The sequence below is a fragment of the Astatotilapia calliptera genome, chromosome 13 (genome assembly GCF_964374335.1).
Source record: "Astatotilapia calliptera chromosome 13, fAstCal68.1, whole genome shotgun sequence".
NCBI lineage: Eukaryota > Metazoa > Chordata > Actinopteri > Cichliformes > Cichlidae > Astatotilapia > Astatotilapia calliptera.
Window position 1 is genome coordinate 25,177,923 of NC_137434.1, and position 27,220 is coordinate 25,205,142.

The following is a 27,220-nucleotide window of genomic DNA, read 5'->3' on the forward strand; positions in this document are numbered from 1 at the left end:
TGAGTATGAATGGTTGTCTGTCCTTGTGTGTTAGCCCTGCGACAGACTGGCGACCTGTCCATGGTGTACCCCGCCTCTCGCCCTATGACAGCTGGGATTGGCTCCAGCATGGATGGATGGTTTCTCTTAATTTCAGTGAAGATATTTTAAAGACAAAGATAATGTAAAAGATCCCTCACAAATGATAAATGGTCCGCACTCATGTGGCATTTTAAATTAAATTTTGCAGTACTATGAACTGCTTCATGCTGTTGCCATTTACTTATTCACCCAGATTTTAGTAATAGCATACAGTAAACAGTCACAGTAAATGGTAACATGTACATCAGTTAATTGCCTCTGAAAATTACCAGTGCAGATGAGAAAGTGGCTGTCTTTTAAAGTTTAAGTTGTGTTTCACAGGACTGTGAAAACCTAACTACACCCTGTGATTCAACAGGTTTTATAACCACTTGTAGCAGATTAACTGGATTATATGTATGACTATCAGTTTCTGACATTACTTCAGTCCTCTGAGGTTTACGGTTTATATTTTGTTGCTTAGTTGCTGGTGTGCTTGGGAACATTGACGTCTGGCATTACCCAATTTCAGCCACTTTAGCTGTTGGATGAACATCGTCACATTTGCCTGTTGAATATTTGTATACTGTGGAGTTCACGGTTGACTCCGTGACTGCAAGTTGTCCGGGACCCGTGGATGAAAAGCAAGCCCAAATCACCATTGTGCCACCATCGTTTTTCAAATTCAAATTCAAATTTTATTTGTCACGTACACAGTCATACACAGTACGATATGTAGTGAAATGCTTGGACAACTGCTCGTGACCTAAAGAAAACAAAAAAGGAAAAGGCTATGAATAAGATAGGAAATAAATATGAAAAATTAAAAAGGGTAAATTTAACTAAGAAGGAATAAAATATAAATTAAGGTTAAAAATGAAATAACTGTACAACACAAATTAGAATGAAGGGTAAATTTAACTGGGAAGGAATAAGATAAAATATATAAATTAAAGTTGAAAATAAAATAACTGTACAACAAAATACACAATATAGAACTATATGTGCTTGGTATGAGGTGTTTGTGTTAAGATGTGTTTGTTTTTCATGCTCTGCATTATGGCCAAATATCTCCATGTTTCTGGGAGATGTCCACTACTGGGAAGACTGGTATTTTGTTAACACACAACGTTATGCTCCAGACCAGCAAACTGCTAAAACGTATGCTTTTATATAGGTGGGCACCAATGACAGTCATTGGTGGCCACACCTGTTATTGATTAAGTAACCAAGTGAATTTGAGCAGTGTGTAATTTCTGCAGTGTGTAATAGCTGTAGATTGTGATGGGCATCACTGTCATATACTACAATTTAGTGTAATCTGCTATTGGAGTAGCATGTAGTTTCATACTTTAGTGCAAATGAGAATGATCAAATCTTCATACAACAGTTGAGAAATTGTCCCAATTTTTCTTTGATGCCCCGACGTCAGAGCTGGTTGTTAGTCATACAGGGAGTGCAGAATTCTTAGGCAAGTTGTATTTTTGAGGAATAATTTTATTATTGAAAGACAACCATGTTCTCAATGAACCCAAAAAACTCATTAATATCAAAGCTGAATGTTTTTGGAAGTAGTTTTTAGTTTGTTTTTAGTTTTAGCTATTTTAGGGGGATATCTGTGTGTGCAGGTGACTATTACTGTGCATAATTATTAGGCAACTTAACAAAAAACAAATATATACCCATTTCAATTATTTATTTTTACCAGTGACACCAATATAACATCTCCACATTCACAAATATACATTTCTGACATTCAAAAACAAAACAAAAACAAATCAGCGACCAATATAGCCACCTTTCTTTGCAAGGACACTCAAAAGCCTGCCATCCATGGATTCTGTCAGTGTTTTGATCTGTTCACCATCAACATTGCGTGCAGCAGCAACCACAGCCTCCCAGACACTGTTCAGAGAGGTGTACTGTTTTCCCTCCTTGTAAATCTCACATTTGATGATGGACCACAGGTTCTCAATGGGGTTCAGATCAGGTGAACAAGGTGGCCATGTCATTAGTTTTTCTTCTTTTATACCCTTTCTTGCCAGCCACGCTGTGGAGTACTTGGACGCGTGTGATGGAGCATTGTCCCGCATGAAAATCATGTTTTTCTTGAAGGATGCAGACTTCTTCCTGTACCACTGCTTGAAGAAGGTGTCTTCCAGAAACTGGCAGTAGGACTGGGAGTTGAGCTTGACTCAATCCTCAACCCGAAAAGGCCCCACAAGCTCATCTTTGATGATACCAGCCCAAACCAGTACTCCACCTCCACCTTGCTGGCGTCTGAGTCGGACTGGAGCTCTCTGCCCTTTACCAATCCAGCCACGGGCCCATCCATCTGGCCCATCAAGACTCACTCTCATTTCATCAGTCCATAAAACCTTAGAAAAACCAGTCTTGAGATATTTCTTGGCCCAGTCTTGACGTTTCAGCTTGTGTGTCTTGTTCAGTGGTGGTCGTCTTTCAGCCTTTCTTACCTTGGCCATGTCTCTGAGTATTGCACACCTTGTGCTTTTGGGCACTCCAGTGATGTTGCAGCTCTGAAATATGGCCAAACTGGTGGCAAGTGGCATCTTGGCAGCTGCACGCTTGACTTTTCTCAGTTCATGGGCAGTTATTTGGCGCCTTGGTTTTTCCACACGCTTCTTGCGACCCTGTTGACTATTTTGAATGAAACGCTTGATTGTTCGATGATCACGCTTCAGAAGCTTTGCAATTTTGAGACTGCTGCATCCCTCTGCAAGATATCTCACTATTTTTGACTTTTCTGAGCCTGTCAAGTCCTTCTTTTGACCCATTTTGCCAAAGGAAAGGAAGTTGCCTAATAATTATGCACACCTGATATAGGGTGTTGATGTCATTAGACCACACCCCTTCTCATTGCAGAGATGCACATCACCTAATATGCTTAATTGGTAGTAGGCTTTCGAGCCTATACAGCTTGGAGTTAGACAACATGCATGAAGAGGATGATGTGGACAAAATACTCACTTGCCTAATAATTCTGCACTCCCTGTATAAATGCCGCTCAATTCTCACTATAATTAAGTTAATGAATGTTGTGCATCCCCGCCTTGTTTTCTTTCTCTACCATTTTACATTCTTCACTTCCTCTCTAATGCCATGTTTTTTGCCATCTGTGTTTCTCCATATTATCCAGCTTGCCTCCTCTAAGTCAGTCTTGACTGTTGTTCTTTTCCATCCCTTTTTTCTGGAGGTCTGTTCAGTTATTGTCTGCAACTTTTTTCTATACTTCCTTTTGATTTCTGTTCCACCCTTTTCCTCTTTCTGCATCTCCCAAGTTTTTACCCCCTTTGTGTCTTGGTGACAGATGCCTAATTGAATGATGAATGTCCTTTTATTATGCTCTAATTGAACTGCTGTGATTTTTTTTTTTTTTGTTGTTGTTGTTTTTGGATTGGCTAGTACTCATGCAGCTGGGCTTGTCTGATTGGACAAGCACATCGTTACGAGGGTTCGGGGGCATGATGTTGGTTGGGTTTCCACTACTGCCAGTGAGTGGTGGCTGGTGGGAGGGGCAGTGTTACTCTCCATCTGTCTCCTCACACACACTTACACAAACACACACTAATAATAGTGATGAGCAACCTACACACACCCTCACTTCATCCTGCATTCTCACCTCTCACACAAGGGAATGATGTGGGTGTGACAGACTGCACATGCTCCTTTGAATCTTAATAAATTATGCAAATGCCCACTGTTCAAGGGCCAAATATTAATTATGAGCATTTTTCTGTATTTTACTGTCTCCACTATGCCCTTGTGATCTTGTCTTTGTACTTTTGTTTAGGTTGATGTTACTCAGCACAACCCCCAATTCAAACAGCATCCCCTAATGCTTCACCTATTCTACCCAGGCAATGTCACACATGCACTCAAACACAGACATGTATCTGATGTCACACACCAGCAAGGACACATACGTAGATTTACGCACATGTGACCAATGTCCAAACACGCATAGACATGCATTAAAAAGCACAAACATGCATACACACTGGTGGGTGTCCTGGACTGGCCCTGACCTGACAAGCAGGCGATGAAGATTAATGCGTCCTCTCTGAGTGACAGGCTGGGGAATTGAAGGGCAGAGGGCCTCGTTAATCAAAAGCCTGTCAGGTGCCATTCAGACCCTCTGAACAACCGCAGCTCCTCTAACACACATGCACACACACACCTAAAAGCCCCCACAAACATAAAGCTTCACAGAAGCAAACCTACACACATTCCTTGCCATTACAAACTTAGCTCTCTTACCTCCTTTCCCTACCGCATCCACTTTTCCACTCGAACAAGCCTGCGTTAAGCACAAGCAGACTTAATCATGCATTGCCAGAATTAAAACTCATTCCTCAGAGCCAGGCTGCCAGCATGAAAATAAGAAAATCAATCGGGCGTTTGGCAGGCCTGCCATGCTCAAAGACTACAGGTCTTTTCCGTATTCATTTGCAGAGGCCTCCAAGCTTAAGGGACTTGAGCAAGGCCGGACTTTATGATCATTCATTATAAATTACCAATAACGCCAAGGACCAGAATCATTACTGACCAACCATTAATGATTAATATCCTAATTCTCCCAGAATTTCTTGTATTTAGAGCTGAGAAAAAATTATTGGGAGGGGAGGACGTATCTGTATTATCTTTGGTTAAATGAGCCGACTTAATACAGATATTGTTTAAGCAGAAAATGGGAAACGTTGCAATGGTTTTTCAGTGTGGTTAAAAGCTTACGTCTAAATACTATGGTTTCTCTTACATTTCACCTATTAAATCCAACTCAGTGAATAAGGATAAGCCTCGGGATGGAATTTCACAGTAAATACAAATAGGACAAAAACAATAGAAAATGAGCCTAAAGTTAGACATAGTAACCGATGCATCTCCCTGGGACCATGTTTGCATAGTGAGGATGCTAGCTTAAAAAGTATTCCTCACGAAATCCAGGAGTTCAGAGAGGAAACAGTAGACTGGATGAAGCGAAGGGGAAAATTTATGAAATGGAAGCTGTATTCCAGGTAACATCAGAGATAGTCAAGCGGCTAATGTCTGTGAAGGTTCTCAGTCATCCAGGTCATCGTAGTCCAAGGAGCTTGGACAGAAAAGCATCTGAACTTCTTTAAGTTGCTTGAAGACGTTTCACCTCTCATCCGACAAGCTTCTTCAGTTCTAAGGTCAAAAGGTGGAGAGTCCCAGATTTAAACCCAGTGGGAGTTTCCCCCCAAAGAGGGACAAAGGACCCCCTGATGATCCTCTACCTAATCACACGAGCAAAGGCGTGAAAACGGGTGTGGGTCACAATCAGCCAGGTTTCAGGTAAGCTCATTGTGAAACCTGGCCCCACCCAATCATGTGATTTCCTGAGGTCAGATGGCCCAGGATGTGAGTGGGCGTTAAGGCGTCTGGGAAGGGAACTCAAAACTGGATTATAGATGGCAGACAGTTGGTGTCGTAAACCACTGCCTCTGATCAAAGATGGTCGCTCACAGTGGACATAAATGGCTTCTTTCACTCCTCTTTCAAACCATCTGTCCTCTCTGTCCAAAATGTGAACATTGGCATCCTCGAAAGAGTGACCTTTGTCCTTTAGACCTTTGTCAAGCGGCTAATGCAGCATCAAGCTAATCTGGAGGTCATGCTGACTGATTAAGAAATTTGAGCATAAAGCGATAACTTGAGTCTATGGAATACCCAAATACAGACATTACTTTTACTTTTTTGGGGGTTGAGGGGACACAACTTGTTGAAAAACGCACTTGACCCTTCCCACGATAAAAAAAACCCTGGAATTAAGTGGGCACATTGAGCATTATTAGCCAAGCTTAACATAACACAAGCAAGGCACATTGTGTGAACTTGATGTAAACCTGACCACTTGATTGTGGTCAAGTTCAGGAGCTACCCTTTTCTCTGTTTGAAATCCTTCCATTGAACACTGAAGCTTTTGTGGTAACCAATTTAGGAATCTGTGAACAACAACTTAATACTGATCTACTCTTCCAATTTTCCATTTTATTCTAAGGAAATGATGAAGGCAATATACCTTGATGAATACATGTTTAGTGGCCTTGATATCTGCTTGTAATATCCCACTGATTGGACATGTTGCTTCCTGAACACCGCCACAATTTACGAGTGAATAGATGTAGTAAATAGTATCAATACTATGGAAAGGTTTTGTGGAGATGCGAAGTGAATGACAGTGGGATTTTATTTCTTTCTTTTTACTTTTCCCCTTTCTTCTCTTTTAACACCCACTCATGAACTTATTACCCTTTCTGTACATTTTATCTCTTCCAAAATGTACAAAGTTCCCATGTTTTGAACTGTCTATGGAGGACAGAGAATATGACATTATACTTGGTTCTGTTAATTTTCCTTGTAAACATAAACTGCCGTGTTAAAGTAAAGAACTAAGAAGAAAGTATAATGTGGCAGCAGTATGTAATTATGCTCCAACAAATGTACCTATGCAGTCCTTATGATAAAACATTATATTCCTCAGCATATTTATCTTTTTATAAAAACCAAGGATTAAATTTGTTCGTTCTTAGTCTTGACAAATGTTAAACAGTAATAAAGAAGAGGACTTTTCATAATTTTTCTCCCAGCAGTAAAACTAGGACCTTATACTGCATCTCTTTACCTATTTCTGAATCATTCAGTGAGACTGCATTCGTTTTTGTAGCCTGCTTTTATTAGCTAATGGAACTTAATATTTCATTAGCTATTAATGGAAATCCAGCTTGTAATTAGTACTGTGTCAACGATATATGGGCATTTATTTTCATTAGCCATCAGAGCAAGTCTTTTCATCTTCATTACAACCTCTTTGCATCGTTTTTCACTCTCTTATTATGCCTTTGTGTTTGTTATTCACTTGCTTGTTATGCAGTGTGATGGTGATCCACAGTTTTGGGGCAGACAAACAAGCGTGGCCACCTTCTACAGATCTTGAGTGGTCCTAGAATAACACATTGGATTTATTCTAATCTCTGAAAGCACAGTTTCTAAGGGGCTCCTCCTTTTCAGCTTGTTTGATTCAGGGAAGGCAGTTGGTGGCTTCTCAGATTATTAGTGTTTCATAAAGACTGATGAAACCTATTGCCTTTTCCATTCTCAGAGATGAGCGAGGCGTTAAGCAAATTGTGTTCTGATCCTTCAGCATATAAGCTCTCCATCTAAATGACAGTCGTTAACGACAGACCAAGATCATTGACCTTTGGACACTCTGCTTACTGTAATATTATTCCAAATGTCATGCCCCCTTGTAACATAGTAGTTATGCCTGTAGATGGTGTTTTGACAAGAAAAATTACTAGACTGAATATTGGAAGTTTGAAGGCTTTTATATATGTATTTAAACTGATACATGATAACTGTTCTAATCTTTGTCACAAATATTCCATCAATATAGTAGGTCTGTACAAGGTAAGCTTGTGCTATAACTTGCCCAGACAGTCTTCCATATTTTCAAAATGTCCTTTTTTACTTTCAAACTGTCGTGTGATTGTCAGGAGTTTATTGCCGCTCATATCTGGAGGAACAGCGATGACAGTTTCCAGCCAAAGGCCTCAAGAGCGGGCATCATTGTAAGGCAGCCATTGCTCTTTACCATGGCAATTCATGGGGCCGCTATTTCCAGTTGTATTATCTTAATTGTCCTGGCAAGTATGTTCAGTGGTTATATTATCAATTTATGGCCCCTCTTGCCACCCCATTAATCCAGCCGTTAAAACACTGTAACCAGTGGTTCAAACTCTGTGAGAGGAACATAAACCTGTCCCAGGATTGCCTGTGGCACTGGAGGCAAGATAGTGATCCGACAGGAGGGAGGGGTACGATTTTTCTTAAACATTTTTCTTTAGGTGTCTTGTCATAGCTGGAGAAATTGGTCGGCATTAAATGATTGTATGTTGAAGTAGTGGCAATATAGGGAAGAATAATTTCTACATTTCAGTGTTGTCGTTGCACTGGATAAGTTATCATTATTCATCATTCCTAATTAAGCAATGAGAATATATCTCTATGAGTTGTGAGACAAGGTTATGTAAGCACATTTTCTCTCTGAGCAAGTGATTTGCTCTAAAGCAAGTATGTCACAAACAGATTGTCTTACTTTTGAGTGGCTCAAACAACAAAGCATTTTACCAGACAAAACAAATTATCTCTTGACTTATAACTTTGTATTTTCAGGACAGTAGTTTATTTACTTGCTTTATCAAACATTTAACTGTATATAAAGGAAGTTATTCCCATAAAACACCAGCAGTCATCCATTGAAATAAATAAAGTGTACTGTCTCTTTAGATAGCCACCTGTCTTGTCATGGTGAAAGTAATAGCTAAAGGCAAGGTGCATATTAGGCAACAATTAGAAGCTCCTAAAAAGACTGGTAAATGGACTTTGAGAATTAAGGTTTAACCATTAAGATTTTACTGTTGTGATGGTAGAAGTAGATTCAGTTATATTACATTGACTGAATTTATATTATTTTATTTATTTTATATTCTTTACATATAGTACATCATTTTTTCCCCCATTTTCATACTTATCATATATGCAGGCAATTTTGGGGCTCTTACTAAGAAATTTGACATTCAGCAGCATTGAACCATCGATCATTGATTCGTGGACAACCCACTCTACCTTCTGACCCCAAGAGTCTTGTGTATATTGAGATCATTGCTGATAGAACTCATGGCTGCTGATGGTTAGAACTGTGAAAGAGACATACACTCTGCCTCTTGGTAATGTCATATGCCACGGGTTAAAGGTCCAATGCCTGATCCAATTATAGGCTTGTCATATACTGCACATGATCCAGACAGTTGTTCTCGCTCATACACTGCAAGTGAACTACAAGAAAAAAACGATGCTTTAAAAAACAGCAAGATAAGCGATTGCAGCACTCATTTTAGGCAGGGATATTAATGTTCATATGCATTTATCTATTAGCATACGGGGCACTGTTGTGTTTAAGGTTATTTTTATGCTCTATTTTTAATTTTTTGAAAACTGTCTACCATGTGGTTAAAGAGATTGTTTTAATAAACTTTGGAGATACAAAGTTTTAGTGAAATGCGCAAATTCGGGAACATGTAGCCTTTATGGGAGCTGTTTGTGTGAGGGTGGGGGTGTCTGCATGTACTATCTATTTTGCTTCCATCTCGCTCCAACCTCTTCGCGTCTCCAGGCTGAAAACTGCACCAGCAGTAATTGCCTGACCTTTACGGCAGTGAGATAGTCTCATTAAGCCTGATGGATAATGATGGCGCCTCTCCATGCTACGTGAACTTCTGTGATAATGAAACAACAGAACAGCCCTGCTGCTCCACCCAGGGGGTCACGGGAGAAGGCTGATAACCCAGAGAGAGCAGCCCGTTGCTGGCTAACGACAAGACCCAGAACTCCCTGTAGTGTCACCCTTCTCCCGTGCGTCCACATGGGAGATGGTGGTGTCATGGTAATGTGCTGTTACTGTCTCTATTTTCACATTCCTTCCCTTTGATTTGAGACCTTGATATTCCTTGGCTGGTAAATCTTCCCAATGAGGAAGATAAGTCAGGGGGCAGTTAGGAACTAGGAGTTTATATGCAAATTAAAGAAGAAAACTGACATCACTTTGAACTGTAACATTTACCTGTGTCTAAGTATAGATGCAGTTTTACCAAATGGTGAGGTTAGCTTGTTGCCCTGGCCAGTCAAAATAATCCAAATTAAAAATATAAACTTGTGAAAGTAAGGTTTAAAAGGCCATCAAGGTATTTAGATGGATTGAATAATTACATATAGGATTTAATTCATTGACAGGAAACAAAATATCACAGACATTACTGTGTGATCGCTATGTGATCAAGAAGTAAGTCAGTCAGATGTCAAACACGGTGTGACGGTGTATACAGTGGGACTCCTGAGAAGAGGTTTAGTATCAAGTGTAACTGAAAACATGGTGGTGTAAAAAGCTTTCGCTGTGATAGATGATTATCTGTATTTGAAGTGTGTGAGGCTTGTTTTTCAATATTGGGCCTGTTGTGCTCCACCGTCTGTACAAATCAGGGTTAAACTCTTGTTTGAGAATCATAATAATTTAGATGATAATTGTTTGTTCAAAAAATTATATGTAGTTTATTTTAATCAAGACTAATTTGAGTGATTTAAAGCAACATCGCAGAGTTTTTGACCTTTAGTAAAGGAAATGGAAAAGAAACAGAAAACATGATTTGAAGTGGTTACTGCTGACACTAAATAACTATATCCTAAATGCAACATTTCTCAAAAGCCATAAAGTATGCGTATGTCTTTTTTTTTTTTTTTTTGGTCAGATGTCAGCAGGTGTCTTAGTGGAGACTTGAGTGTATAGTTCACTTTGGGGAAGGTTGATAGACTTTTTCTTTTTTTAGTTTTTGGTTTTGCAGTTGTGTCTGAAATGCATTATTGAAATATCAGAGCAAAACTATAATTGGCTTAATACTGCACATCAATCCTAACATATTTTTATATAAACCCAGCCCGGGGTGGCTGATTTTCATCAAATTAAAAACCGAGTCACAAATAGATCTGAAATAATACAATAACAGTTGTTTAGTATTCCAGTTTCATTCATTACTCTAGGCATAATATTTTTCATAAATTCATTCCTAAACTAACATCTCATTTATGAGAAACTCTAAAATGAAAGCTAGGATATTACACTTTTAGCTTGATAATGGTGTATAAAAACTCCATATCACACCGACCGCTCATTTTTATACTCTTAATTACCTTCACTACATTCTGTCCACCAATACACCAATAGGCACCTCTGTAAATTTAATCTGAAGCTGTATTAATAGATAACTTATCTTAAGCATGACCTTAGCCAACTCATTAACTTGTTTTCTACTGCAAGGTCTAGCATTAGCACTTTTGTTATGGAAGCAGACACACAAGCACTTGTTAAATATAGAGAAGCATAAATATTTCGTAAACTACTGTGCCCTGGTATTGATAAATAAGATTTCGTCATCGAACAGGAGACCTTGGAAATGTAAAGTAAAATAAAATGGCAAAAAGGTGAAATTAAGAGAGAAACATGACTCTGTCATTCTGTTTGTACATAAATGGAGTCTAGTAAAAAGAATAGGCTTTTTTTGGACCACACTGAGTGTTTTCAACAATTAATTTTCCCGGGAAAGTCTTAAGTTGCAATAAGGTGCTGTTGTATCATAGGACAGGTCTTGAGAGATTTGGGTGACTGGGCTGGGGGTCGACCAGAGGGCAGAAGTCCCAGTCATGCAGCTAAAACCAGCAGGGGGTGCTGACACCCTGATAACCATGTGCTAACTCCTCTCCTTCTCTTCTCCTCTGAATGTGGTTGTTGTGCACAGTTTTTATCCAGAATGTGTGGATTTTGAAGCTTGGTGAACTTGGTGAACATAAACTGGCTGCACTGTGTTTAGAAAGGACATGGGGCTCATTAATAAGTAGTGGGGGGGTAACTCAAAACATCAAGATGTGGAAAATATTAAAACAACACTTTACTTTTTTACTTCTAATGATTTGGTTTCTACATGTCATAACTCAAATAGAAATATATTAGGAGGTGCTGAATTTGATCTGGCAGATTCTCATTTTATTAGCTCATTGTGATTTTGATTCTTATTGATTTTCTTTTTCATTTTGTCTTACTGTGCAACAGAAAAGATACGTTTATCTATATCTGCTAAATGTTATGTGATACCCATCTCTCAATAGTTGATTTATGAGATTAAAATAGAAATCAAGATATTCTGTACAAAATAATTATGTTAATAGGTTGAACAACCACATCGCATATCCACTTTTGAAATGTTTAATTACAAAATGATAATTATGAATCTGAAATGCCCTAATTATTAAAACGGTGTTGCCGTTCAACCAATAATCTTTTTAATTAATGTTGGAATTATTATACAGTTGAGGGTTCAGATAAGAAAACATGTCTGCAGTCTAAAGTATTTGAATCAAAGAGTTTTTATAAATTTTAATAATGTATATTTTAATGAGATATATATATATATATATATATATATATATATATATATATATATATATATATATATATATATATATATATATATATATATATATATATATATATATATATATATAATTCAGCTCATCAAATTTATTACAGAAATAACTTGTACTGCTACATTAAAACTCTTGGAAGTTTGTGTTTGCAAATAATAAAGCGAATTTATATTGTGCCATTATTCAAAATCAGACTTCCACGATAGTATAAATAAAAATGTCAAAATTACATTTTCAATCTCACTTTGTAATATTGAGCTTTGTCTAAACTCTTTTGAATTTGTAAAAAATAAATAAATGGTGCAATGTGGCAATATTCCATATGTAAGTAAACCCCTGAGTGAGGGCTCATTTAAACTGGAGATGATTTGTATTTATTATGCTAAATTCAATATTCTTAGTTAAATGTTAAGCTGTATGCATGTATGTAAACTCAACTGAGGCCTGTGAACCATGGCAGCTTCTGCATTAAGAGCTGTATTGAAAGACAAGTTGTGTTCATATTTAGCATAAAAAAACACATGTGCAATACAAATTAAGCTTACTAGCATTAAAATGAATAATAATCTATAGCAGATGAATAAAAAGATAGAGTTATCTTATATTTATTCTGCCAGTACTGCTTGCAAGAGATGCACTTGATTTCATTTTGGAGTTTTGGTCTCTACATTTTGTGATCGAATATATAAAACTATAAATCAAATTGATTGTGATAAACACCTCTGTGTTGAAAGCACTTTCTCTACAATATTATCTAAAAAAACATTGTAGAGTTTGACCTTTTTATTACATCAGATTTTTGTTTATACTACTATATTATATTTTACTTTATTTAATCTGAAAATGAACAAATAATCTCAGTGAGATCCTCTCATGCCATTCACCCTGTTCGGTTCAAAAATATACTTTAAAAAAAATCTTTCATGTACTTACTAATTTTGAGCATCATATTAAATTTTCAGACGGAGATTTTCACAGCGGTGCTTTAACGCTGCATCATAGCATGAGCTCATGTAGTGCTGCTGTGAGGCACTGGGCTGTACAGTGAGTGCTGTGTGTTATGTGCCAGCTGTGGGAGTGGGTGGGCAGGCGGTGCTCGAGCCAAGCCAGGCAGGCTGGAGTGGATCAGCTTTGTGATACTGCAACCCCCCGGGCCTCACGCCCAAGGGAGGGGTCACAAGTTCAACTCCCCCGTCTGCTAGGAACACAGGAACCCTAGCCTCCCATTCATGTGTGTATGTGTTGTTAGTGTGTGTGTGTGTGTGTGTGTGTGACTAGGTAGCAATAAAGCCAAAATTAGTCTGACATATACAGTACCTGTGTATGGTATATTTGAATTCCACAACATTTTTTAACACATGATAAAAGGCAAAGACCTGTGATATACACTACTTTAATTATTTATTAAATACATTTCTGGCCTCGAGTCTCCAAGTCACTCGTCCTGTTTGTGTTTCACATCATCTCCAATCTATTTCAACATGACCAGGGTGTGTACATCATCGCTCTGGTGAAATAGCTGTGTTACAAATGCCCCCTAGTTTCCCTCAGAGGACAGCATGTAAAACATTTCAGGACCTCTGTATATGTGTTCAGTCTCTCCTGAGGTGAAAGAAGTGGTGGAAATACTGTGAGACAGACTCTTTTCAAACTGTTGGATTTGACTCGCCGATGTGCGCTTATGGGTTCAAGGTTGTCATCTGTCACCATCTACGAAATGCCGCCATTTTGACTTTCACATGAGGTGCTAAAAGGAGATTTAGAGTGGGTAAGCCCTCTTTTGGACGCATCCATTTGGGTAATTGTGATATTGTAACTTGAGAGAAACTCAAAGGGGAGTTGCATTACATGAGATACTGTGACATTGGAACAATGAAAGAGGTTAGAAGCTAATCCATGTTGATCAACTGATAATGATTGCCTCCAACTTGTATGACTGCATCTTAGAATAATGGCAAGCCTGTGAAATTCACTGCTGGACAGAGTAGCTCAATGTGTCTCTCATGAAAAATTAGTTGGTTTTGTTTTTTGTTTTTTTTATCAGTGGTCTGGTTCATTTGTTCATCTGTTAGTTGAAGCAAGCTAATATTTGTGGTTTCTGGCTTCATGGTCTGCCTGAGACCCTTTTGATAAACTGCTCAGGTTCTGAACCCACAACCTTTAAGTGAATGTATTTATAAGAAAATCATTATTACGTGTTGCTGTCACATGTGATTGGTAACTTGGTGTGATAAAAATTTTTGTCAATTTAATCATAGTCTAAAAACTTTACTGTTTGACCCACATTCGCCTTATTATAGACATCTAGCATTAGTCAAAGGTTGTTTTTTTTACCCTTGTGTCAGAATATGGATCTGACAGCTTCAACTATCCATTGCACACAACTCCTCCTCCTTTCAAAGGAAGCACCACGCTTACCAGAGGCACCTCTGCAGTGATAGATATCCACAATACTTCACCAACCAGACCTTTGCAAATAGAATACCCTGCTGTGCTAAAGAAAACAATGTGTTTCTGAGGAGTAAAATACTATCCATCACCAAGTCCGTTAGGACTGCGAAAAGGGAGTGAAGGAGGAAAGACAGGAGGCTGGAGAGTGCTGTGGAGGGGTAAAGGGCTACCTGGTTTTCACATCAGAGGAGTTTAGGGGAAGGGGGATTGCGAGGCCTCAAAGGCTCACAAGCCATGAGTCTGGCATTGAAAGGACCTCACCATTCACACTGCTTCTCCTGTTGGTGAAACTCTAGCCTGGTTCAGGCACTGCCACAACAGAGCCAGCTTTAATCAATCATCAGCTGTGGCAGAGGTGACAGGAGGCATTCTAGGAGATTAATTGTAGTCTTTAATTCAAAGCCTGATGTAACCAAGGAATGGCTCTAGCGAGTGTGATTAGTATGTGGCACATGGGGGGTAATAGTTTAAGGGTTAGAGAGCAGATAAGCTAATGGCCTGGAAACTTCTAATAAAATACAATTGCTTATTCAAGGGCTACATCAGTGGGTGATTTTTAAACCACGGCGTGTTTGGAATTAACATCTAGGTGATATCGCTTTAACATCTCACCCTTCTTTATTCATTTGCAATTTATTAGATAAAAAGTTAATATATTAACTTGTTTCTGGATATGTATTCACATTGCAAATGATTGTTCATTTTGGTGCGCAGTGTGTCCAGGCTAAAGGCCAGCATTGGGGCAGAAGCATCTATCTCTAATTCAGCTTAAATTCAGTATTGCCACACTTTGGTAAGCAAAGGGCTAAAGACATAGTAGAATAATTGCCAACTGGTTTGAATATCATGTTTGCTACTATTTTATCATAGCAGGTATGAGGCTGGGCTATTTGTACACTTGGACAAAACTATTGACTGACTTTTTTTTCTTTTTATTAAACTTTCTTTAGCCTACTGTGCAGTCTTCTTCGTTCATTATTACCCACATCTAAAGACCCCTGTATGGATGACAGTACCTAGCCTTGTCTTCCTACGTTTGCCCTTAACGACCTCCCGTCTCATTTCCTGATGGACCGAACCACCCCCAAACCAAAAACATTACACTGAGGTGTTTTTTTACACCGACCTGTGGGGACGGGCAAAGACACCTCAGTCATTACCCATGATAACTAATCTATTAATGTTGAATGATAGCCTCATTAAAAGGTTCAAATATAAGTCTAAGCTTATGTGTTAATGACATGTTAATGCTTCTGTCAATTATAAGCTGGGGTAATGACACCTGCAATGAGAAGATATCAGTGGTTGAAGTCAAACTTGTAATTCTATCCCTCGAGAGGTTAAGTGGAGCGTTGATCCCTTGGTGGCAAATGGAAGATGAATGTTTCACTATGGTTAAGAGTATTACACTCATCTAATAGTTGGGCAAAGTTAGAAGAAAATGAGAGTGAAGTTTCATGTAGTTGTTGGAATAGTTTCAAGAAAGAGAGCAGATTGGAGGTTTATGGAAATTAGGAATATGTCCTGATTTCATTGTTAAAAGATACAAAAGAGGCACTACTGAATTTGTTAAATTAGTTTTATAATGGTTCCTGTGTCGAGGGGAGCTTTGACAAATCACGAACCAGAGATGCTGGTTTAAAAGTTGTGGGCATTTAGCCTTTAAAAAAGGGCGAAAGACTTTCTTGAGTTGCATTAAGGGAGGTGTGGTCTTAGGGTGCAGTTCTTTTAGAGACTGCATACATTTTGTACTTTTTGTAGATGCATATGCATGCCCTGTGTAAAACAGTTGCCTAATTGACTCAGTTAAAGTAGAATAAAAATAGGGTGGCGACCTCCTTGTGAGCAGGCGAAACTGCTGGTTGCTCGGTGATTGCATTGTGATGAGCGTCTAACACCCTGAGCCTCTGGGCAACCACTTTCAAACCTGCAAACCTGTCTCCAAACAATTGAGGGCCAACTTGGACTGACCTCAGTCATTTTCAGTCAGTTTGGTGAAAGTTTGACATCTAATTTAGACAGGCAGACAGACGGCCAACCTGTTTCAGTCAGTCCAGTCTCATGAAGCAACTTTTCTGTAACAAGTCCCTTTGATTCGATTTATCTTGTTGGCAGGTGGTGTATTTTTGTTAAATTCAACCAAATTCAGTTATATTATATTGAATTTCTGTATTTATTGTTGGTAACAAATTTGCAATTTTCACTAGAATATCACAGTTAATTTTCATACTATCATAAAGGGATTGATGCAGTTGCCAGCTGGACCCCTTTCAGCCTCCAAGTGATTCAGAGAGATTTTGTCTTATTGTAGTTTTATCACCATCCTAAGCACCAACTACTTTGAAGATGCCAGCTGACTGTGAGTGGTCGAAGACCTGATCCCGATCTTTGAGACGACCATTTTAAATGCATCAAATTCACTGCACGTGTTTGCAATAATTTTAGTCACACTGCAGTCTTTAACCACTGTTTCCCTAGTTTGACAAACCAGATAACCTTACACTTTTTCTGTGTTTGTGCAGGTACAAAGCCAGTTCTGCCTAGGTGGCTTTTGAGAACCACTTAACATTTTGGCAGGTTAAAGAACTGAATGTTATGTAGTGGTAGTTTACTTATTGCAAGGAAATTATTCCAAACAGAATCTGGAATATGCATCTTTGAAATCATATTTTGGAGACCACATATTTGGTCTCCAATTTTGTGCCTATTTTTCCGGCACAGTGCTGTGGCTAGCTTTTTGGCAACAACATCAGTCTTCTCTCAGTGGAAATTTATTGGACTCATTCTAGATTAAGCAACAGCAAGGTATCAGTAGAACAAAAAAAGATACACGATTCAGCTACAGGTAAACTAGACATCCTAAGGGCAAAGCAAGTGAGTAAAGAAAAACTTTAGTCCACTGAAGTTTAACTTTCTGGGTGATATGCAAATTTTAATCACAAGTAATTGGATTTGGATTCAGATTTATGTAGGATGTTTAATCCTATCTGTAAAGGTATGACACCATCCTGGGCCTCCCTGATGCAGGCCTGTCTCCATGTCATATGGCGTTCATATCATCAGCCTGTGCCAGCTGTGCGATCAGTGGGATTGATCTGCTGGCAGCAGGAGCATATTCATCAGTCTTCTCTCTTTCCTTCACTCTTTCTCTCTGACAGTCTTGCTCTTCTCTTATCCCTGTATCATTTAAGCCCCACCTCTCTGTCTCTATCCCTCTATCTTTCTCTCTACGTCTCTCATTGCTTTCTTTCTGGCCTGCAGACCATTTCAATGTGAAATCATGGTTAATGCTCCATGACAATCTGACACAACGCACAGTCCAGGCCCTACTCCATCTGGTTTCAATTTAATTTGGTCAGAGAAGTGGGGGTGTGTGGTGGTAGCGAAGGGATGGAGGGGTGAGATGAAGGGATGGAGTGCTGGGTACTGGTTGGAAGGGGGGGAGATGAAAGCTTGGCATGTTATTCTCCGCCGAATCGTCTCACCATCCTTCATTCTTCCCAAATTGCCCTCTCCCCTCCTCACATATAGTATTAACTCCCTCCCAAAAAGTTTAAAATGATAGCTGTTCGATCAAAGGTCTCCAAAAATATGTTAAAGATCTGTAAGGGGAAAGGGCCATGAGGTGGCTCATTAAAACCATTAGAAGAAGAGTGTATGTGTGTGTGTGTGAGATGGGGGTGTAGGGGTGGGTGGTGATGGATCAAACAGTGTTGAATGGACACAGAAGGGCTTTAGCCTTGGTGCAAAGAGTTAATGGGGACATCTTCTTGCAGTTTGGAAGATGGAAGAAATGAGACCATTACTAAACAGCGGACCTGTTAAGAGCAATTTTCCTAATTATAGGGAAGGATCCATGTGTCAGTTGCGACGGCAGACATGTCAACCCATCAGGTTGTGGAGACGGAAAGTGTTAACTCTTTAATGTGACTAACTAACAGCCTTTGCTTAGGCCAAGGCTTAATGACTTAATGGAAGTAATGATCTAAGGAAAGCCATATGCGTTAATGCTGAAGGGGCCACAGTAGTGGTGCCAGAGTTCAGTAGAACAGTGGATGATGGGTTCATTGTCTTTACAGAGCATGGCTGTGAAATCTAAATATTTTACCTTACTATAATTTGCTTAAACAGCTTATAGATCCCATGAAATCCTTCAACATAATTCCTGTTCAAGCAGGTTGTTGGCCTGCAACATTAACAATGAAGGATAATAAAGTTTATACCAGTGTCTCAGTTGCACTATAAGGCAGTTTGACTTCACAGGCAGAAAAGCAGAATTGGACCAAAATTGTAACAACTTTCACAGCTGGGGGTTTAAATTTGTACCTACAGAGGTAATGTTGCATAACCTTATGGTTTTCACAGATTTGTTCTGATACTGAATTATTTTACATTTACAATGTGTGTACAATTTGGAGGTTCCATCTGAAGTTATGCTCAATAGTTAGTTTAGGTGATGGGAAACTATTTATTTATGTTTTGATACAAAGGTGTGCTGTTGATTCATTTGTCATTTGGCAAACTCTTATTAATAATTCTCCAAAATAAATTGAATAAATATAAAGTACCTTTCTTTTGCACTTTCATTAATTCAAAGCAGCAGCAGTCGCCAGTATGGTCTAAGCTTAATATCAGAAACACTGCTAACCCCTATTTAATGAAATCTTGCAGTTAAAAACAGTGACAATATCATACAACATTATATAACTTTGCCACAGAGTAGTACATGTGATGATGTTGCATGTAGGCAAACTTCACACTAGACTTGATTTCTTTTTTCAAGATTTTTTGGCTTTTGACTTTCAAGTTGGTTTAAAAAAATCTCTGTTTACATTTTCTTAACTATGATTGTGTAACTGAAACAAGGCTGTTTCAGTATTTAAAAATCTGAAAGTCTTTTGGTCTGTATCCTGTCATCATGTTTGAGTGAACTTCAAACTCCTTTCTTTCTTTTCATTTTCTAATTTGAGTATTGCATGTGCTGAAATATGCCCTGTCCTTCAGTTCTTCATGTATACAGTCCATGAAAGGAAGCTGTTGCTCATTGGATTTGTTGGCCAAGGCACAAACTCCCTAAACCTGCTACAGAGCAATGGCTGCTTCTGAAAGGCAAGCATGCAGCTGTGGCAACAGCACCTTGTTTCCTTATAGAGGTCAAGAATGCATGCATGTCTCTCCTTATCCCAGTGGAAAGAGATGGAATAGACCTCAGAGATCGAGGGTAACAGAGAAAGAAAGGGCAGGATTCCCACCTCATCCATCACTCTTCATGCAGGGTCTGCCTCTTCACCTCAGCCCAGATTTACACACCACCTCTCATATATTGCTTTCTTTATGGACTGCTTTTCACAATAGTGAAGGGATCAGAGAACGCACCAGAAGAAATTAGTTCACGTCATCTCTCGTTTATGATGTGTTTAACTAGTAAGAGCTACTGAAAGGAGTCTAATTTGTGCAGCTCTATATTTCTGCCCTGCCCATTTCTTCCACTTCAAGTCAAATACTCTCTGCCATTTTAATCTTAGGTTATCAGGTCAATAAAACACGGTGACCTCGGCTAATCATAAAGGAGTCGATGCAGGAGAGTAAGGATTGATTAAGTTTATAACTCGATTTGAACTGCATAGAGTCTCGACGATAAAAATTGGAATGAACACAAATCTAAAGCAAGGACTTAATCCAAAGAAAATCAAAATGTAAAGTAGACATTTTTAATAGCATCTGTTTTCATCATGAGAATGTGGTCTTTTGACTGGATGACTATTGATGTCTTTGATCCACAGCCTTGCATTTTCATGAGTTGTATGGTTGAAAGCACAAGTTGAAACTGGTGTTCAGCATCCTGTTAGGGCACATGACATTACCTCATCTTCTCCCCAGTTCTTATCAGATCCTTTTGGTATTGCTCTCCACTACAGTTAAATTAAACAAAGTTATCAGCTAGCTGATGTTCAGATAGAGTCCACCAAATTGAAGCCATACCTTGGCAGTGGATCCCCACTGTTAAAAGTAGTATTGTGTTCCCTTTAAATTCAGAATTTCCAAGTTATCAGTAGTAATTTTCAACTGGAAAGCCGCTACAGGTCAGACATTCACCTCAGAAAGTTAGAGCACCACCATGAACCCTGACTTTACAATCCAAGATGGCGGCAGTGCATGCAAATAGTAGCAAAACTGTAACACTTGTAATCTGCGCAGCCACTGTTGTGTATTTGTGCAGTCTAAATAACCATACAGAGAACAAGCAGCAGTGTTGTTTTTAAGCATATGAAAGCAAGGATTGTGCTGTATTGCTGGTGACACATGAATAGCTCTGCCTTGCTGTTACGTTTCGGTGTGTCAGTGTTTTGTTTTTGCATGACTTATGTATTTCCTGCTTTACTTTGAAAGTCTGTGTTATCTTAGTGTGTTTAGTTTACATTTTCCCTGTCTCGTCAGTTCTAATTTGCCCCAGCTGTGTTTCCCTCTTGTTGTCCATTTTCCTGATTGCTCCTTCTATGTATTTAAGCCCTGTGTGTCAGTTGGTCATGGTCGCGATCTCCCCCGTTGTAAATAGTTTGGCGCCTTGTGTTTGGTGATGTAAATAAATGTCGTATCTTGCTTTAAATGTCGTTTTGGGATTACTTTTGTGGAAGCCCGTATTAGTTTTTTCTCGTGTGTTTTTGCCTTATTTTTATTTTTCCTGCGTTGCACACCGGTTGCCTAGGCCGGGGTGTAACATATGGGGGCTCGTCCGGGATTGCCTTCGCTGGGGGGTCCGGGGACCGCCCCAGCCTTTGTCGTCGCTGGAGGGTCCGTGGGACCGCTCCAGCCTTCATCCGCCTTCGCTGGAGGGTCCGAGGGACCGCTCCAGCCTTCGTCGTCTGCTGGAGGGTCAGTGGGACCGCTCCAGCCTTCATCATCTTCGTCTGCCTTCGCTTCAGCTGTCCGTCTCCGCTGGAGGGTCCGAGGGACCGCTCCAGCCTTCATCCGCCTTCGCTGAAGGGTCCGAGGGACCGCTCCAGCCTTCGTCGTCTGCTGGAGGGTCAGTGGGACCGCTCCAGCCTTCATCAGCTTCGTCCGTCTTCGCTGGAGGGTCCGTTGGAGGGACCGCTTCAGCCTTCGTTTGTCTTCGCTGGAGGGTCCGAGGCACCGCTCCAGCCTTCGTCTGCCTTCGCTGGAGGGTCCGAGGGACCGCTCCAGCCTTCATTCGCCTTCGCTGGAGGGTCCGAGGGACCGCTCCAGTCTTCATCTGCCTTCGCTGGAGGGTCCGAGGGACCGCTCCAGCCTTCGTCGTCTGCTGGAGGGTCAGTGGGACCGCTCCAGCCTTCATCAGCTTCGTCCGTCTTCGCTGGAGGGTCCGAGGCACCGCTCCAGCCTTCGTCTGCCTTCGCTGGAGGGTCCGTGGGACCGCTCCAGACTTCATCCGTCTTCGCTGGAGGGTCCGTGGGACCGCTCCAGCCTCCACCAGCCTTCATCCGGTTTTGATCAAACATTTCACTTGGGGTTACATGTTTGATTTTTGGGTAGGGGGAAATGTTACGTTTCGGTGTGTCAGTGTTTTGTTTTTGCGTGACTGTTATGTATTTCCTGCTTTACTTTGAAAGTCTGTGTTATTTTAGTGTGTTCAGTTTACGTTTTCCCTGTCTCGTCAGTTCTAATTTGCCCCAGCTGTGTTTCCCTCCTGTGGTCCATTCCCTGATTGCTCCTCCTATGTATTTAAACCCTGTGTTTCAGTATGTCATGGTCGCGATCTCCCCCGTGTTGTAAATAGTTTGGTGTGTTTGTTGTAAATAAATAGTCTGTTGTAAATAGTTGTGAATGGGTTTGTTAATATTTTCGTTTGAGACACCTTCGTTTTGGGATTTTGGTGGAGGGCCTTCGTGGTTTTATTTTCCTTATCTTTGTTTTTCTACGTTGCACCCCGGTTGCCTAGGCCGGGGTGTAACACTTGCTAAGAAGCAAAACAAATCCTGTTTTTCCTTGTTTTTCCGACTTTAGCACTGGAATGCGCTCAACTTGGAGGTGACATCACTCCCTGCTCTGACATCCAGCTTCTGAAGTAAGCTGCTTACAGATACTTGTGAAAAAATACACTGGTTAACATTAAAGTAGTGTTTCAACTTCACTAAAGTCAAAGTGAAATGTATAAGCTCTAAAATGCTCTCAACATATTAAAAATAAAGTAGCTCTTTGGAGGACGTTTCTATTAACCATTTTTGTGCAAAGCTAACTGGACTTCATGTTATATTAATATGATTTAATACCAGGGTCCTGTTCTCTCTTTCTTACTTCTTCCTTCATCTCTGAGGATAAACTTGGTGCACTTTAACTTTCTTTTCTCTCACTAAGAACTGTATCTTCATCTTGCAGACACATTTTGTGTGTTTTCTGAAATTTGCTCACTTATTGTTTTGTCTCTTTCTTAACTACATAAGTCATCACCAATGATGAATGCACCAGTGGGTTGGCTTTTATATGTTATCATCATCCCAATTTAGGTTCAATTGGGATTGATATTGGCAAGGCACACACAGTAACAAAAATAATAAATGATTTCCCTCAATTGCGTTAAACAAGCCTGTTGAAAATGTAAAAAGCAAAAGGTAGAGATATTTGAGGTAAAATGTAGGGACTAAAAGTGAAATATTCTCAGAAAAATAAATACTCAAGTAAAAGACAGATGCATAAATATTCAACTTAAGTACAATAACAAAGTATTTGTACTTAATTAGAACTTTTTTACTTTTCATCTCTCCTTTTTAATCATTATGAAGCCCCAAAGAGCCTGCCAGCCACTTACTCTATTCTGTGTTCAAAGATTCACTTTGTTTGATAAGCAACAGTACATTCAGATCAGTAATCACATTTACTCAATAAATAGACTATTTTAGTCTCTTTACAATCTTCCACTTTACTTTCTTCCTCACTTCTTCTCTTTTCCAAAACAAAAAAATAAAAATAAAATAAGCTTTTTTTTCGTTGTTTTTAACAAATTATTTGCAAAAATGCAGGACACTGAAGCTAAATCCAGCTGACCTTATTATAGCACATTTGATGGTGCACCATGGTGGCCTTGTACCCATATACCCACACTGATGCTGCCCATCATCCAACCTGGCAGATGGCTGGTAGCTTGAACAGCTTTCTGGTGTTTAATTATGATCGTAATCAAGGGAAATAAAGATCAATTAAAGCACAAGTGAAACTAATGAAACGCGAGCGCCATGAGCGGGCGGACAGTTGTCCAAAATGTTTCTCATAATAAATGCCAACTGAGTCCTAAGAAAGGATTAGTGTGAAGTGCTGCCTCAAACATAAAACACTGGTGATGATGGCCTATGTAGAGGAGTCCTGTTTGATATAAATGCCATTGTGTTCATATTATAGTCATAATCTCAAACATTTGCCCATAAGTAATGTCCATTTTAGTCCTCTCCAAAGCTGATATAATCCAGCATTACTTTCATAAATGACTTTAGAGCTCAAGCAGTTACTTGTAGAATGAGACAGAACTGTGAAGGATGAACAGTAATGGTACTGGAGAGAAAAAAATTACTGTCTTGTGTTTAAAAAGTGCAAAAAAAATGCCGATGAGTTTTAAGATTCTCATTTGCCCTGACTTTGAAGGAAGTTAGCACATATTTTGCAATTTCAGTTCATTTACTTTTCAAAGATGGAAATAGCCAGAACAGCATGGGGCTTCTGGCAACGGTTCAACTGCTTTTCACCAAGCTGTGCGTCATACTACGAGGCTGCACAGTCCATCTGAGCAAGATGGAGAGGGAGGAAAAGAAAGGACAGGAGTGGGGGATGAGACGAGAGGGAGAGGTAGAGGAAAGGGGGAGGCCTAAGTCGGCAGATGCCACCACTGTGGTCGTGGCATTGTGTGATATTAATAGTCCAGAGCCACATTGTGCCAACTTTATTGGAAATGTGAGGGATGCCTTGCTGTGCCACCATCACACGCTAGCATCAAAATGAAATGAGAGGGGTGTGAAAAATCTCCCAGAAACAGTGGAGATTTCAGGGAGAGTAAATGCTGCAAGGTACTGCAATAATTTAAAGCCATTTTAAAAACCAATACGAAAAAAAAGTACTTAATGTATTATTTAAGTGTGTCTCCCCTGTCAAACTGACTTTCCTTTGTTGTCAGATGTTGTCTGGAATTTATATTTTGCAACTCCATTTTAAAAGAATAGTTATCTTAGGTCTGCCAAGAAAATGTTATGCTGAAAGTAGGTTGAAATAGTTGGCTCCATGTTTAAACAGCCGACAGTACATTTTCTGATATATTGATATGCTCTTCTTTTTTTTTTTTTCAGGATTGTTGTGTTTTATACTACTGATTGTTGAATAAAGCGTCAGTGTAAGGAATATGACAGGAGCCAAAATATCATGTATATAAATTATATTGCCAGGAGGCAAAAGACATGCCTATTCATAATTCTTCAGCTGGAGCAGAACCCCTTGCAATGATGAATGACTTAACAATATTATCCTAAACAAAAGCGGGGTAATTAGTGACATTTCCTTTAAAGCTCAGTGTAGCTCTACAGTTTTTCAAGAGCACAGTGCTGCAGTTCAGAACAGTAATGGCATAATTTATCTTTTCAGAGACGGCAGACATGTTGCAGCTGATTGAATCATGCTGGAGTGAAACCAAGTCTTCTGTGATACAAGATCAGAGGAGGTATGTATAATTGTTATAGCCATTAAGCTCTAAGGCTGTATGGGCTGAGCATACAAAATGCGCTCACATATGGCAGACACTGTAGGTTTTGTACCATGACCAAAGCCATATGCTGCCACCCCAGCTAACCTACCTCAAAGTACCTTTTGTCTCCTAGTCATAACAAAGAGCTAACAAAGGTTAGCTTAAACAATAACACAATAATAATAATAAGAAAAACTAATTATATCTAGTCATAAAATATGCCAAGAAACTAGTTTGCAGGTGATATTTTTGTCACTTAGCAAGCAGATTCATCAGGGCAAGCATTTGTTTTTGGATTTTAACTTTCCCAAGAGAATTTATGTGATTAATAGCATGCATGACTATTATGTTATGAGAAAACTTGTGTAGAAAAGTTACACTTTGGCTTGAAGATAAAGAGAGAGGCAACTGTTTGAAATGTATTGGTTTTGTCCTCATGAGAGCACAAATGCACACACTAAACTTTATGACTCTTTGGCTATTTAAATAGTTCTGTGTGTACGTGTGGAAATGTATGTCATTTGAGAACCTTGAAGCTTCATTTGCAATTACGCCAATAAATATTTAACCCCGCTGTCTAAGGATTCAGCAAATTGTGAAAAAGTATCAGCAATCGTGTTACCTTTTGAACATTCATTAACCTCTTATATATTTCAAAAACTTAACCTGGTTCAGTTAGGAATAAAGAAGTCCAGTTCCAGCTTTTGGGTAAATAGAGACGTAGTTAGCCATGGAGTCCAGCTCAGCTGCATTTGCCAGCTGATGCCCTACTATGCATTTCATATAGTAATAATTATTTAAGCTGCTTTAAGTTGCTTACAGCTCCTGAAAGCCACTTTGAGACTCCCTTTTATCCATCTTTTCTGGTGTCTAACTTTATCAGTCGCTGAACTGATGTGTTCCTGCTGTTGTTCCCACTTTATTCATTCTGTGTATGCCTGTAGAAGAACAGGGAGTTCCCAGAACAGAGCCGTAGCATCGAATATAAATTACTGCACACGGAGATAACAATTTTCTTTGGACTAGATTAGTCGCCACTAAAGTCATATTCATTAAAGATCAGTTACTAGAAGCTAAGTCTCCCAAACAAGCTTAATCCTGCAATGAAAACTTTTTGGTTTGTTTGTTTTTTTTCAGTGAAGATAAAGTCCTTTAGTTTTGTTCTGACAAAATCAGTTTACATGAACGACAGTCCTCTGATGTCTCTCACAGGACCCCCTTACAGCTGTGCAGTATAAGACATCAGCCCTACAACCATTATCCCTGAATACTATCCCTGAGTAATTCAGCCATGCATTACTGCCCCTTGCACTCTGTTTGGAAAACGCAGTAATGAGAAAAGCTATATAATGCCTCGGTGATCTTTGGTGCTGAAAAAAAGGATCTATTCTTAAGTAAGAGACACCATAGACGATAGCTTACTGGGTGTGTTTTCCCACACATTTGATGTTAATAGCCGAGAGCCCTAAAACCAAAAAAAATGGGGTAAAAAAACCTTCAAAAGAATTACTTACATATTTTTAGCCAATTAGATATTTCTAATGTTACTTTTGACGTACAATTCTCAGCCGAGCGTCCTCTGTCAGAACAAAGGAAGGGAATGCATCGGAGTCTCTTCCCTCTTGATCATGCAGCGATTTTCAAGGTGTAAACACGAAGCTGCTCTGGGAGAACATTTCTAGACGGGGGAAACGTTGGCAGGAGTTCAGAGGAGGCTTTGTAAAGTAAACCAGATTTGTTCAGGGGTCTGTGATCAGTTTATTTTCCCAGTCCCCCAGCCTTTATGCTAGGCCTTCTTGTAATTGTCCTCATGTTTCAGCTAATTTCACATTTCCAGAGAGAATAAGGGAGGGATAATGGGAAAGAGGAAAGAAATCTGGCAGCTTGAAGGAGTAACACCCTTAGATTTTTTTGTTGATGTCACTTGAAATGGATTTGGGA

At 39.4% G+C, this 27,220-nt stretch overlaps 1 long non-coding RNA gene across 1 annotated transcript in view; it reads left to right on the top strand.

Moving 5' to 3' along the window:
* The window catches only part of LOC113034829 (uncharacterized), a 100,830-nt gene that overhangs the window by 13,699 nt on the left and 59,911 nt on the right, over nt 1-27,220 (top strand). The window contains exons 3-4 of the long non-coding RNA XR_013900872.1: nt 22,564-22,624; nt 25,180-25,255. This is a non-coding gene — a long non-coding RNA (uncharacterized LOC113034829). The remainder of the gene's footprint in view (nt 1-22,563; nt 22,625-25,179; nt 25,256-27,220) is intronic.